This window comes from Pseudophryne corroboree, chromosome 1, assembly GCF_028390025.1.
Source record: "Pseudophryne corroboree isolate aPseCor3 chromosome 1, aPseCor3.hap2, whole genome shotgun sequence".
Taxonomy (NCBI): Eukaryota; Metazoa; Chordata; class Amphibia; order Anura; family Myobatrachidae; genus Pseudophryne; species Pseudophryne corroboree.
In genome coordinates, this window is record NC_086444.1 from 523,570,532 (window position 1) to 523,586,684 (window position 16,153).

Here is a 16,153-nt window from a genome sequence, read left to right on the forward strand (position 1 = left end):
TGCAACATCCTCCAGCATGACCGGTTTGGCAGTGGGTTTGTAATGGTGTGCGGTGGCATTTCTTTGGGGGGCCGCAAAGCCCTCCATGTGCTCGCCAGAGGTAGCCTGACTGCCATTAGGTACCGAGATGAGATCCTCAGACCCCTTGTGATACCATATGCCGGTGCGGTTGGCCCTGGGTTTTTCCTAATACAAGAAAATGCTAGACCTCATGTGGCTGGAGTGTGTCAGCAGTTCCTGCAAGATGAAGGCATTGATGCTATGGACTGGCCCGCCCGTTCCCCAGACCTGAATCCAATTGAGCACATCTGGGACATCATGTCTCGCTCCATCCACCAGCGCCACGTTGCACCACAGACTGTCCAGGAGTTGGCGGATGCTTTAGTCCAGGTCTGGGAGGAGATCCCTCAGGAGACCATCCGCCACCTCATCAGGAGCATGCCCAAGCATTGTAGGGAGGTCATACAGGCACGTGGAGGCCACACACACTACTGAGCCTCATGTTGACTTGTTTTAAGGACATTACATCAAAGTTGGATCAGCCTGTAGTGTGTTTTTCCACTTTAATTTTGAGTGTGACTCCAAATCCAGACCTCCATGGGTTAATAAATTTGATTACCATTGATAATTTTTATGTGATGTTGTTGTCAGCACATTCAACTATGTAAAGAACAAACTATTTAATAAGAATATTTAATTCATTCAGGTCTAGGATGTGTTATTTTAGTGTTCCCTTTATTTTTTTGAGCAGTGTATATATATATATATATATATTAGTGATGAGCGGGTTCGGATCCTCGGGATCCGACCCGCCCGAACTTCACCTTTTTTTTACACGGGTCCGAGCGACTCGGATCCTCCCGCCTTGCTCGGTTAACCCGAGCGCGCCCGAACGTCATCATCCTGCTGTCGGATTCTCGCGAGATTCGGATTCTATATAAGGAGCCGCGCTTCGCCGCCATTTTCACACGTGCATTGAGATTGATAGGGAGAGGACGTGGCTGGCGTCCTCTCCGTTATATTAGAAAAGAACAGAGTAAACTGAGTGACTTAGTTATGTGGGGAGGATTGGGGACGGGGAGCAGCTGTTAGGTAGTACAGTGCAGGGTTTACCACCAGTGAGTTAGTTTAATCCTTTTTTTCTCTGCCTTAAAAAAAACGCTCCACCATATCTGTGCTCAGTGTGCTGCACTGCTGCATGATATATCTGTGCTGAGTGCACTGCTCACACTGCCTAATTGTGGGGACTGGGGAGCAGTTATAGCAGGAGTACAGTGCACAGTTTTGCTGACAGTGACCACCAGTCCAGTATACGTTTGTCTGCCTGAAAAACACTCCTGTGGTGGCTTTTTTTTTCTTCTTCATACTAGTTTAGCAGTCTGCTGACAGTGTCCACCAGGTCCGTTATATACAGTATATTATATATATAAGCAGTACGGTAGGCCACGGCTGTACCTACCTCTGTGTCGTCAGTGCACTCGTCCTCCATAAGTAATATAATACTATACTATCCATCCATCCATCTACATTATTGTATACCTACATGTGGTGGTTTTTTTTTTCTTCATACTAGTTTAGCAATCTGCTGACAGTGTCCACCAGGTCCGTTATATACAGTATATTATATATATTAGCAGTACGGTAGGCCACGGCTGTACCTACCTCTGTGTCGTCAGTGCACTCGTCGTCCATAAGTAATATAATACTATACTTACTATCCATCCATTTACATTGTATTGTATACCTACCTGTGGTGGGTTTTTTTTTCTTCATACTAGTTTAGCAGTCTGCTGACAGTGTCCACCAGGTCCGTTATATACAGTATATTATATATATAAGCAGTACGGTAGGCCACGGCTGTACCTACCTCTGTGTCGTCAGTGCACTCGTCGTCCATAAGTAATATAATACTATACTTACTATCCATCCATCTACATTGTATTGTATACCTACCTGTGGTGTTTTTTTTTTCCTTCATACTAGTTTAGCAGTCTGCTGACAGTGTCCACCAGGTCCGTTATATAGAGTATATTATATATATAAGCAGTACGGTAGGCCACGGCTGTACCTACCTCTGTGTCGTCAGTGCACTCGTCCTCCATAAGTAATATAATACTATACTTACTATCCATCCATCTACATTGTATTGTATACCTACCTGTGGTGTTTTTTTTTTCTTCATACTAGTTTAGCAGTCTGCTGACAGTGTCCACCAGGTCCGTTATATACAGTATATTATATATATAAGCAGTACGGTAGGCCACGGCTGTACCTACCTCTGTGTCGTCAGTGCACTCGTCCTCCATAAGTAATATAATACTATACTATCCATCCATCTACATTGTATACCTGTGGTGGCTTTTAGTTGTGCGCATTAAAATATGGAGAACAAAAATGTGGAGGTTAAAAAAATAGGGAAAGATCAAGATCAACTTCCACCTCGTGCTGAAGCTGCTGACACTAGTCATGGCCGAGACGATGAAATGCCATCAACGTCGTCTGCCAAGGCCGATGCCCAATGTCATAGTACAGAGCATGTAAAATCCAAAACACAAAAGATCAGTAAAAAAAATGACCCAAAAATCAAAATTAAAAGCGTCTGAGGAGAAGCGTAAACTTGCCAATATGCCATTTACGACACGGAGTGGCAAGGAACGGCTGAGGCCATGGCCTATGTTCATGGCTAGTGGTTCAGCTTCACATGAGGATGAAAGCACTCATCCTCTCGCTAGAAAAAAGAAAAGACTTGCGGCAAAAGCACAGCAAAGAACTGTGCGTTCTTCGAAATCACAAATCCCAAAGGAGAGTCCAATTGTGTCGGTTGCGATGCCTGACCTTCCCAACACTGGATGGGAAGAGCTTGCGCCTCTTTTTTTCTTTGCGTCATGTGCTGTTTGGGGAGTATTTTTTGGAAGGGCCATCCTGCGTGACACTGCAGTGCCACTCCTAGATGGGCCAGGTGTTTGTGTCGGCCACTAGGGTCACTTAGCTTAGTCGTCACACAGCTACCTCATTGCGCCTCTTTTTTTCTTTGCGTCATGTGCTGTTTGGGGAGTATTTTTTGGAAGGGCCATCCTGCGTGACACTGCAGTGCCACTCCTAGATGGGCCAGGTGTTTGTGTCGGCCACTTGGGTCGCTTAGCTTAGTCACACAGCGACTTTGGTGCAACTCTTTTTTTCTTTGCATCATGTGCTGTTTGGGGACTATTTTTTTAAGTGCCATCCTGTCTGACACTGCAGTGCCACTCCTAGATGGGCCAGGTGTTTGTGTCGGCCACTAGGGTCGCTTAGCTTAGTCGTCACACAGCTACCTCATTGCGCCTCTTTTTTTCTTTGCGTCATGTGCTGTTTGGGGAGTATTTTTTGGAAGGGCCATCCTGCGTGACACTGCAGTGCCACTCCTAGATGGGCCAGGTGTTTGTGTTGGCCACTAGGGTCGCTTAGCTTAGTCATCACACAGCTACCTCATTGCGCCTCTTTTTTTCTTTGCGTCATGTGCTGTTTGGGGACTATTTTTTGGAAGGGCCATCCTGCGTGACACTGCAGTGCCACTCCTAGATGGGCCAGGTGTTTGTGTCGGCCACTTGGGTCGCTTAGCTTAGTCACACAACGACTTTGGTGCAGCTCTTTTTTTCTTTGCATCATGTGCTGTTTGGGGACTATTTTTTTAAGTGCATCCTGTCTGACACTGCAGTGCCACTCCAAGATGGGCCAGGTGTTTGTGTCGGCCACTAGGGTCGCTTAGCTTAGTCGTCACACAGCTACCTCATTGCGCCTCTTTTTTTCTTTGCGTCATGTGCTGTTTGGGGAGTATTTTTTGGAAGGGCCATCCTGCGTGACACTGCAGTGACACTCCTAGATGGGCCAGGTGTTTGTGTCGGCCACTAGGGTCGCTTAGCTTAGTCGTCACACAGCTACCTCATTGCGCCTCTTTTTTTCTTTGCGTCATGTGCTGTTTGGGGAGTATGTTTTTGGAAGGGCCATCCTGCGTGACACTGCAGTGCCACTCCTAGATGGGCCAGGTGTTTGTGTCGGCCACTTGGGTCGCTTAGCTTAGTCACACAACGACTTTGGTGCAGCTCATTTTTTCTTTGCATCATGTGCTGTTTGGGGACTATTTTTTTAAGTGCCATCCTGTCTGACACTGCAGTGCCACTCCTAGATGGGCCAGGTGTTTGTGTCGGCCACTAGGGTCGCTTAGCTTAGTCGTCACACAGCTACCTCATTGCGCCTCTTTTTTTCTTTGCGTCATGTGCTGTTTGGGGAGTATTTTTTGGAAGGGCCATCCTGCGTGACACTGCAGTGCCACTCCTAGATGGGCCAGGTGTTTGTGTCGGCCACTTGGGTCGCTTAGCTTAGTCACACAACGACTTTGGTGCAGCTCTTTTTTTCTTTGCATCATGTGCTGTTTGGGGACTATTTTTTTAAGTGCCATCCTGTCTGACACTGCAGTGCCACTCCTAGATGGGCCAGGTGTTTGTGTCGGCCACTAGGGTCGCTTAGCTTAGTCGTCACACAGCTACCTCATTGCGCCTCTTTTTTTCTTTGCGTCATGTGCTGTTTGGGGAGTATTTTTTGGAAGGGCCATCCTGCGTGACACTGCAGTGCCACTCCTAGATGGGCCAGGTGTTTGTGTCGGCCACTTGGGTCGCTTAGCTTAGTCACACAACGACTTTGGTGCAGCTCATTTTTTCTTTGCATCATGTGCTGTTTGGGGACTATTTTTTTAAGTGCCATCCTGCCTGATACTGCAGTGCCACTCCTAGATGGGCCAGGTGTTTGTGTCGGCCACTTGTGTCGCTTAGCTTAGCCATCCAGCGACCTCGGTGCAAATTTTAGGACTAAAAATAATATTGTGAGGTGTTCAGAATAGACTGAAAATGAGTGGAAATTATGGTTATTGAGGTTAATAATACTATGGGATCAAAATGACCCCCAAATTCTATGATTTAAGCTGTTTTTTAGGGTTTTTTGAAAAAAACACCCGAATCCAAAACACACCCGAATCCGACAAAAAAAATTCGGTGAGGTTTTGCCAAAACGTGTTCGAACCCAAAACACGGCCACGGAACCGAACCCAAAACCAAAACACAAAACCCAAAAAATTTCAGGTGCACATCACTAATATATATATATATATATATATATATATATATATAAAGTGGGCGCTAGATTATAAAATACTACTAAATTTGTTGGAGGACAATCATCATCATCTGTTGGCTGCCTTCACAGAGTGGATCTGGGTATCCACCAACCAAAATGCACAAAAAAGAAATGTAATGAAGGCGCACAGTAGTATAGATTGATGTAGTGATTTGATTACTCTCAAGAAAAAATACACATAAGCGGCCGCTGGTTCGATTAAAAAACACTATTGTTTATTATATTAAAAATATGACTAAAAATAGATCACTTAAAAAGGTAATTTTTCATGCATATACTTAAGCAACAAGTAGGAATTTTTATAACTCATAACAAAAATTATAAAAGTTATAAAAATAATTTCCCACTTGTTGCTTATGTATATGCATGAAAAATAACCTTTTTAAGTGAGACATTTTTAGTCTAATTTTTAATAACATTTCAAGTACAACTGTGTGATATGAGACTAAAATATTTTTAGCCGATCCTCCTATACAATATAGTTGATACCCTGTATAATCTACAGGGAATTAATGGGCTGCAGGTGATCCTTTTCCTTTTCTTTCTCTCTCTTCTTTTCTTTCTCTTTTTGTTCATTTAATTCTATACTTTCTTTTTTTTCTCCCTTTGGAAGATTGTTCATCATTCTTTAATTGCACATTTCTACCTAACAAACTACTGATATTTTAGTAAATTCTATGTTATAAGCAAAAGATTTTGTGTTTTGGTATTGTGTACTGCAGGGTTGGACTGGCCCACAGTGGCACAGGGGAAACCCCCGGGGGACCCCATTGACTAACAACCCCCCCCTCTTCCTCTAGGGATCAGGTTCCGGACTATGCACTTATATACATATACATATTTTGCCTTATACTGCACAGGACTATGGTCTATTTTTTACAGTACATTGCAGTTACTAATCTGGTACAATGTCATGTATGCACTAGCAGTATTTACTATATGTATTTATCAAGGGGCCCAGACCATGGACTCTCTAATAGTTAGGCAAACTAATGTGGTGGCTGGCCACACCCCTTTCAGATACTCGTCACACTCCTAAACATGGGCCTCTACCACTGCATTCCCCTCGGTGGGCCCTTCATGCCCCAGTCCGACACTGGTGTACTGTTATATACTTATCTGATATTGCGATTGTAATGTCTATTGCTATTGTAATTAAAATGTTAAAAATCCAATAAAAACATTTTGGGGGAAAAAAAAAAAAAAAAAAGAACAATAATCTGCTGGTATGTGGGAGCAAATATAATTGAATGTTTACTCCCATGTGCTAGAAAATGGATAAAATGGTCATTCCAACTAGCAGGAAAAAATTAAACATATTTGATTTCTCCCAACTCATTGGCCGATAATTGATTCTTCATAGCGGGAAAGTTGGGCAACTTCCCCTAAATTAAACTGTCTGTCTACTTCTGATCCTGGTGCTGCTGCTATTTGACATGCTCCCTCACTCCCCAGATTGCAGCACTTACCTGCTCTATGGGGCCCTGGTAACTGCTGCTCCTCCCCGTATCTCTCCTCTGTTACCAGGACAGAGACAACCTCTTTTTGAATCCAAGATGACCGAGGTTAAACTGGTTTATCTATAGAGCAGTTTAACCTCATCCATCCTGAATTCAGATTCTCTTGGAGCCAGCTGAGATGCGGCAAGGAGAACACAGTAGGCACTGGAGCAGCAGTGAAAGCAGATAAGTGCATTCTTTCAGGTGCCCTTAAGAAAGTAACTCCTTCAGGCTACCACTGAAGAAGCTCCCACAAGGGAGAAACAGCTGTCTGGTCCTGTTATGGATGGTTAGCAGATGTCTAACTGCCGTCATTTGCACCATGACCATCTGTGGACTCCAGAGGGAAATAAGAGACCTGGAGAAATACGGTTGTCACAAAGATACCTTTACGTGTACATCTAAACGTTTAAATCTGTAAGTTGGGTATGCCCACTTTTCCTTCTTAGAAACCACATGGTGAACCTATAGAAGGTGGTATTTTTAAGGAAATGGTGATGGAGAGGGAAGTAAAAAAGATACTTTTATGGGAGGAACTTATTTCATCTTATTGTGAGTACGTTATGACATTTGTTTTTAACGTTAGCACCCGACATAGAGATCCCTCACCCCTGAAAAAGAAATTGAGTACAGACAATATTACACTATATATTTTCCTTGTTTCTTATTAACTATATTCTGAGGATAACATCATGGAAAATAAGAGACTTGGAGGGATACGGCTGCTATAAAGATACGTTTATGTGTACATCTAAACTAGATACCACGTGGTGATCCTATAGAAGGTGACATTCCTTGAGAAAGTGGTAACTGAGAGGGAAGTAAAAAGATACCTTTATGGGAGGAACCTACTCCACTTTATTGTGAGTATGGTACAATATCTTTTTTGGGCATTGACACCATCCATAGAGATCCCTCACTCCTGAAAAAGAAACTGGGACTAGACAATACTACACTATATATTTCCCTTTGATTGTTGTTACATATACTCTGAGGATAACACCATGTAGATAATGATATCTAAAGAAGAAGGATTTCTCAAGACTAAAGGGGGGTACTCACGGAGCGATCGCTGCTTAAAATCTAAGCAATCTGACTAGATTGCTTAGATTTTAAGCAGCGATCACTCCGTGTGTATTCCTCACAGAGATAGCAATGCGCAGCCCCGCACATCGCTATCGCTGGTGCTAGATTGGCCTAGCAGGTCGCTCACTTCACCCGAAATGAGCGCCCCCCCATCTCCCCCCGCACGCTCAGCACACATTGCGCTGTACTGAGCGGGGGGAGAGATGTGTGCTGAGCGGTTTGCTCAGCACACATCTCTCATTAGATCTGCCCGTGAATACGGGCCTTTACACTAAATAAAGCTATTCACAGAGACCAATGAACTTTGCTATGGTTTGATGGTGGTAAAAGTGATTGTTCTTGTTGCCTGATATTGTTGTTTAAGAAGTGAGCGCATTTATAAGCTATGCCCAGAGGAATTTTTGTGGTCCGATGTCAACAGGCAAGTAAATAATAAAATCTATTCTTTGTGAGAGAAGTGGCAATTCTCTCAGCAGGTGTGCAGCAGCTACTTTCATCTAGTCTATATGGACATCCATTGCAGTCTGGCATCTGGATTATTTTTTTCTTTTTAAAGAATGAAAGGTGACTGAAAATAAACTGCATTGTGTGTTTGTTTATTTATTTAAAAAAAATTCTTAAACTGTCTCCATGTGTTTATTTGCATTTTTCTTTGGTGATCTACAGGTGCCAGGGTGCCCTGATGCCAGGGCAAGCTGGCCCTTGTGGTTCACAAAGTACCAGCAGGCCATGACAGCCATTTCTGTCTGTCAGGCCATGCTGGGACATGTAGTTCACCAAGACAAAGTGCATTTTCTTTTTATCCATTTAATTATCTCCCCACCCAGTACCTACTGCCCATGTTATACCTGGTGGTGGTGGTGGTGGTGGTGGTGGTGGTGGTGGTGAACCTCAAGCTTTTTGCGGGTTTTACTTTCCTGGAGAAATCAGTGCTGGCACCAATTAGCCTGGGGTTGGTGGAGGCATTGTGGGGTCCCTGGGAACCCTTCTACGGATTAGGCCAGCAATGTCCATTGCTGGTTACCACAAAATCAGTATGGACACCACATCAGTTTTCCCCCTGATATTAGAAAAGCCAAAACTGGGTTGTAAGTGCCAGTGCTAGTTAGATGGTGTGGGGAGCTCCATGCTTTTTTTGTAATTATTTATTTGCCATCGTCTATTACCCCCATACCCACCACTTTGGCATTATTGATGCTGGGCTGGGCATTTTTTGTGGGTCTTCTTTTTCTGGTTAACTCAGTCTGAGTACCAACTGGCCTGGGGCTGTCTGGAATCAACTTGGGGACCTCATGTCAGTTCATGCTAGAACATGTAGTTCACTAATATATATATATATATATATATACATATATATTTTTTTACAAAGTCCCCAGTTATATTGAAAAACAATAATAAAGACATATACATATAAATGTTTTTGTTTTGATTTTCACAAACAAATATTTATTTATTTAAAGCATGCAGAAGTAGGCAAACATTGTCCACCTACTTCTGTGACATCACAAGTTGGGGAGAAGTTGGCTGGTGTGCTAAAAAAATTTGTCTGTTTAGCTTGTCTGATGATAAAGTTGGCTAGGTGTATAGAGCACCATGTTAGTTGGACATACAAGCTGGATTGTTGGCTGTTGGCCTACTACGCATCTTCAAAAAGACAAACTATCGTAATGGCATGACTTTCCTACTGGGGTCAACCCAAAATAAATAAGATGTTAGAGAAGGTCTATTGGTTGCCATAGTTTGCTAAGTCTATTCATCAGCATATCAAAGATTGTTTAGTATGGTCCATCAATAAACCTTTGCATTACATTACCAGTAAACATTTACAGCCTTTGCTAATTAGTTGTGGTCCTTGTAGACTTTGGCAGAACTTTATTGTCATCCAAGCAGTTTGCCATCAATCTGATGGACAATTGTTAATTGGTTTATGAAGATAGTTTACTTTGTTTCTCTAGCTAAATAACCCATAGCACAGTAGATTGTTCTCCATTTTATCAAACACATTTACAAATTGCATGGTTGTTCTGAATCCAGTATCATCATAGCACTCAAATCAGATGTTCTGTGAACATTTACATGTCCAGTTAATTATGTCTTCAGTTTTTCATCTACATTCAAATGGAAATGCCAAAAGAGTAAACCAATGTCTTGAGCAATATTTGTGTGCTTACCACAATTTCTAGCATGATAACTGAGCAGAATATCTTGCATTGGTTGAATTTGCTTATAACAACAGTCAACACTCTTTTTGTTCAGCCCATTTTTTAATTAACTATAGATCTGCAACTTTTTCCTGCTTCCAGTACTCATAGTGATGTTCCTACTGTGTAAGACAAATCTAAGAGAGATTTAGGAAAAGCTGATTAGTAATTTACATGTTTCTCAGCAGAGATATAATGAGGTATATAGGAGTTTGGACCTAGCACTATTAGATGATTGTCATGTGTGTATCTAGTCTGGCTGCTGATCTCTGTTCTCCTGAATGTCTATCTGTGTACTAATAATGCTTTGTAATTCTGGTTACTCTCAATGGTTGATCCCAATACGTTTTACCTGCACTCTAAAGTATACCAAACTCTTGCTACTGCTCCAGAACAAGCTTCTACTGTGTATCAGACTCCTGGAACTGCCTTGGACCATGCTCTTAGCTTACCTGACCATTTGCTACTGCCTATCTGGTCTTATAGTGACAGCCGGCATCCCGTCAGCCGGTCATCCGTATATATATCCCCTTTTCTTGAGTGTGGTTGAAGCGAGATCATGGAAGATAAAAATATCTTTCTTTGTAATAAATGCCTGACACCCTTCTGTATGACACTAGAATTTTGTATTGTAATAATGAAGTTAAAGTAAGGTTTCACAGAGAGGCCGTCCAACTGCAGATTTGGGCAAGGGCTTGGTGGACATGGTCTAAGATAATAATAAAAGAAGAACCTTGTCTAGCTCTGTGAGCCACCCAGCCTAACGGAAATCTTAGGAGATACCACATCACCTCACAGCAGCTAAACAAACCCAGAAAAAAATAATTCAGTTATGCATTATATTAATGCACCAAGTGTACCAATAATTCAAGATGCAGGTGATAAACAATGCAAAATTACAATTTCACGCAGTGAGTGTATAATGATAAATTTAACTCAGAATATATACACACTAGTTAAAAGCTCATCAAAATGATGGACACCAGGACTGGAATATTGGGAGAGGGGGGCACTTATATAGGGGGCATTATATGGAGGGATATGGGGGTGCAGTTTGTATATATGGGGGCAGGATATGGTGAGGAATGCAGAATATAGAAGAGGATGGGATTGCAGTATATATAGGGGTGTCTGTGTATGTGTGTCACACCGGCAGCACCACAGAGGTGACTATATTGAAAAAATATGCATCTCTCTCCACTGTCCCTATCTGCCCCTACCACTCCACTCTCCCCAGTCCCTATCTACCCCAACCCATCCCCCTCTCTCTCCCCAGCCCTCTCTCTCCGCATGCAGCAAGTGTGAAACAGTCAGATCACTATTATAAATATTAGCAGCAGGGTAGGATGCTGTAACATTTCCCTGCAGTACCACTTTCACTTGCAGCTGTGAGTCATTTGGTCCATGTGGCGTCCTCTAGTGGCCGCCGGCACACATAATAGAGGTGAGGCGCAGTCTTAACCTTTTGTTATATAAGATAAAAGAGAATCTCTTTTGGAAATTTTTTTTTCAAAGGTACTAACTCAACTGTAATAACAGAAAGGGCCTTCATTAGATCCCTATTTCAGAGTTGATCGCAGCAGCAAATTTGTTAGCAGTTGGGCAAAACCATGTGCACTGCAGGAGGGCAGATATAACATGTGCAGAAAGAATTAGATTTGGGGGTGTTGTGTTCAAACTGAAATCTAAATTGCAGAGTAAAAGTAAAGCAGCCAGTATTTACCCTGCACAGAAACAGAATAACCCACCCAAATCTAACTCTATCTGCAAATGTTATATCTGCCCCACCTGCAGTGCACATGGTTTTGCCCAACTGCTATCAAATTTGCTGCTGCGATGAACTCTGAATTACCTCCAATGTTAGTGAAATTCAACATTATATTAAGAGCAGAGTTTATATTAATTTAACCTTTTCTCTCAGTCAAAACATAGCACAGGACTCATAGACCAGGGCAAGTTGTGGTGCCATTAGCTGTGTTTCCAGGCCATTAAAACAGCATCTTGCTCCCCTCACTACTTGTTGAATTGAAACAATCATTTGTTAAATTCAAGTCTATGAGGCAAAATATGAATTACTGCAGAAAGGTTGCTTAGAAGGAAAGTCAGGACTGCATGTATCCCTAAATTCAAGGGCCACTGAGACAATTATCTTCAAACTGTTTTTAATACACAATATACAGCAGTAATACATGTCATAAGAATGTAGAAAAAAATCAGAAAGCACTGGTAAATTCTAAGTAAAGATCTTGTCTTATCAAAAACTATCTCTGACACATGTACATTTCTCAATCGAAGGTCACATAATCTTAACAACACCTTCTTAATAGTGCCTTCTACAACACTAATAAAGACAGCACTATAAAAGTTCAGGGTCATCTCTATCTCCTGTGTGGCATGTACAGAACTGAAAATTTCATTTTTTTTTCTAGTTTAAACAATCAAACTAACAACATATGTAACAGTAAATATGTGATTTATATCAATCCATGTCAGTGTAACAAACAATATTGTGGCTTCACAACTTGCCCTCTGGAAACATGCTGGGTGGAACATACAGATGTGTCCACAAAACATCACTCAAAGGGCGAGATTCAAATGTTATTGCCCCCGATCTCCCGTCTAAAGTGATGAGAGATCAGAGGGGGCAATATACAAATGTCCCCCATTTTCACTCTGATCGGGCCCATAGCAGTTGGGTTTAGCCATGTAAAGCGGTTAAACCAGACTAAGCTATTGGGTGCGATGTGAAAAGTCCCATTGGGTGCCCAAACGGGTCACTTTTCACGCATTTCAGCTCGCCACCCCTGGGGGTAGCTCGCTGAAATGCTGATTTTGCGCCTCTCGGCAGCAACATTTCAATAGCTGCCAGCGGGCATGATCGTGGGTGGGAGGAGGCGGCAGCGTTTGAATCTCGCCCAATGAATACTAAAGATGATGGGATGAAAATTTAAGTGCACAAGAATTAATTTGAAACAGACACAAAGTCGCAAATGAAGCACAATAGGCAGGCCATAAGAAAAAGCTGTGTCCTCTGCTTCACAGCACTTGTATACAAATTCACAAATGTCGCACATCAAATTGATCACTGTAATCTTTCAGAGTAGTTTTGTCATTTCCAGTTTTGTGTGAATAAGATGCACATTCTGAGCGAGAATGATACTCAGCGTGGCATAGTGGCAAAGGACCTAGTGCGCCATGAGAGTCTTTTGGGGACAGCTGAAGCTACAGAGTTTTGGGACATATCTTTATATGCCTCTTTATCATGTCACTTTAAAGATGTCTACTGAATCCCTCAAAAGCTGTGCAGGGATACAGAAAGTATCAGAGATGACACTGGAGGAGTAACAATATAGCAAAGGTTATTAGTAAGGACAGAGATGAGATACAGTGCATCCGGACATAGCCAGAATAAGAAGGGGATGCAGGGCATACTATACCCTGGGCCCCCCTTTGTCAGGGGACCCCCCGGCCAAAGCACACTGATATCACTAGCTTTCCCCTTAATGCGAGCAGGACAGTATGCAGTGCAGGCAGAGACACAGGAATATCATGTTTCATGAGCTACTGACGGAGCTTTCTGACCAGAGGAGAGATAGGAGGGTGGAGAGAGCTGTAAGCGACACAGGGATCCCAGCTTCTCCTCATCCCTGCCTGGGTATCTGAATCCTATGTAAACTTTCATGCAACTAAACCATTTGGGTCTAGAGATAGAGACACACACAGTACTCCTGAGTCCTGTCCCAGTGTGTAAGTAGTACAGAGGCTGATGCTATTCTTCCATGTGACAAGATAAATTATTTTATATTTCTATGTGTATTTTAAGGTTGTTTAAGTTTTCTTTGTTCCACTACAAGAAAATTTTATAAAATAGTTGTCATTTAGTTAGGTGGAGCTACTGTATAAACAGTACACAGGCATTATTAAACCATTAGTTTAAAACTAATATACACCATTGGTTTAAATGTAATAACTCCCACCATGGCCCATTCCAGAAGGGACAAATTGGTATCTACCTGGACGTCCTTCTTAATTTATGATTGCAAAACACCTTTGTTGAAATACCTTTCTTATCAACTAAATATTTCAACACAAGTGGCGCCAATCATATCTTAAGTGGGAAGTCCAGATAGAGAGCATTTTTCCCATCCTGAAATGGAACATGTTGGGAGGTATGCACAATCTAATAGACATCCCCCACCTTTCACCGGGGCCCCCTTGCATCTGGAAAGTATTTACAGCACTTCACTTTTTCCACATTTTGTTATGTTACAGCCTTTTCTAAAATGGAATAAATTCATTTTTCCCAAAAAAATTCTACACACAATACCCCATAATGACAACATGAAAAAAGTTTTTTGAGATTTTCGCAAATTTAATAAAAATAAAAGACTAAAAAATCACATGTACATAAATATATTAACAGATTTTGCCATAAAGCTCAAAATTGAGCTCAGGTGCATCCTGTTTCCACTGATCATCCTTGAGATGTTCCTACAGCTTAATTGGTGTCCACCTGTGGGAAATTCAGTTGATTGGACATGATCTGGAAAGGCACACACCTGTCTATATAAGGTCCCACACTTGACAGTGCATATCTGAGCACAAACCAAGCATGAAGTCAAAGGAGTTGTCTGTAGACCTCCGAGACAGGATTGTCTCAAGGCACAAATCTGGGGAAGGGTACAGAAAAATATCTGCTGCTTTGAAGGTCCCAATGAACACACTGGCCTTCATAATCCATAAATGGAAGAAGTTCAGAACCACCAGGACTCTTCCTAGAGCTGCCCGGCTGTCTATACTGAGCTATCGGGGGAGAAGGGCCTTAGTCAGGGAGGTGACCAAAAACCCAATGGGCACTCTATCAGAGCTACAGCATTCCTCTGTGGAGAGAGAAGAACCTTCCTGAAGACAACCATCTCTGCAGCAATCCACCAATCAGGCCTGTATGGCCAGACAGAAGCCACTCCTTAGTAAAAAGCACATGGCAGCCCACCTGGAGTTTGCCAAAATGCACCTGAAGGACTCTCAGACCATGAGAAACAAAATTCTCTGGTCTGATGATACAAAGATTGAATGCCAGGCATCATGTTTGGAGAAAACCAGGCACCGCTCATCACCAGGCCAATACCATCCCTACAGTGAAGCATGGTGGTGGCAGCATCATGCTGTGGGGATGTTTTCAGTGGCAGGAACTGGGGGACTAGTCAGAATAGAGGGAAAGATGAATACAGCAATGTACAGAGACATCCTGGATGAAAACCTGCTCCAGAGAGCTCTTGACCTCAGACTTGGGCGACGGTTCATCTTTCAGCAGGACAATGACCCTAAGCACACAGCCAAGATCTCAAAGGAGTGGCTTCAGGACAACTCTGTGAATGTCCTTGAGTAGCCCAGCCAGAGCCCAGACTTGAATCCGATTGAACATTTCTGGAGAGATCTGAAAATGGCTGTGCACCGACGCTTCCCATCCAACCTGATGAAGCTTAGGTGTGCCAAGCTTGTGGCATCATATTCACAAAGACTTGAGGCTGTAATTGCTGCTAAAGGTGCATCTACAATGTATTGAGCAAAGGCTGTGAATACTTATGTACATGTGATTTCATCATTTTTTATTTTTAATAAATTTGCAAAAATCTCAAAAAAACTGTTTTCACGTTGTCATTATTGGGTATTGTGTGTAGATTTTTTAGGGAAAAAAATAATTTATTCCATTTTGGAATAAGGCTGTAACATAACAAAATGTGTACAAAGTGAAGCGCTGTGAATACTTTCCGGATGCACTGTATATAAATTAGCAACTTTATACCACATGGCTTGAATAATGACTTTGAGCTCAAGTGATTTCTACAGCTTATCCTTTACATCACTTATGTGTCACAAGGAGGTTACTGTACCTTTTGAAAACCATTGAATCGGGCCTGATTCTGAGCAAGTAACTGTGCACTCGCACAAACCATGCTGCAATGCAAGGGGTGCAAATACATGAATTATTTGTCTACAGGGTAAAATACTGGCTGCTTTTGCAAGTTGCCCACAAATGTTTGGCAGCTTTATTTTTGCACAGCAATTTATAATTCAGTTTGGATGGGTCTACTACGTTATCTCGGCATTCGGGATCTCGGCGCCCAGCATACTGGCGCCGGGATCCCGACCGCAGGAATGCCGGCAGTGGGGTGAGTGCAAAAGAGCCCCTTGCGAACT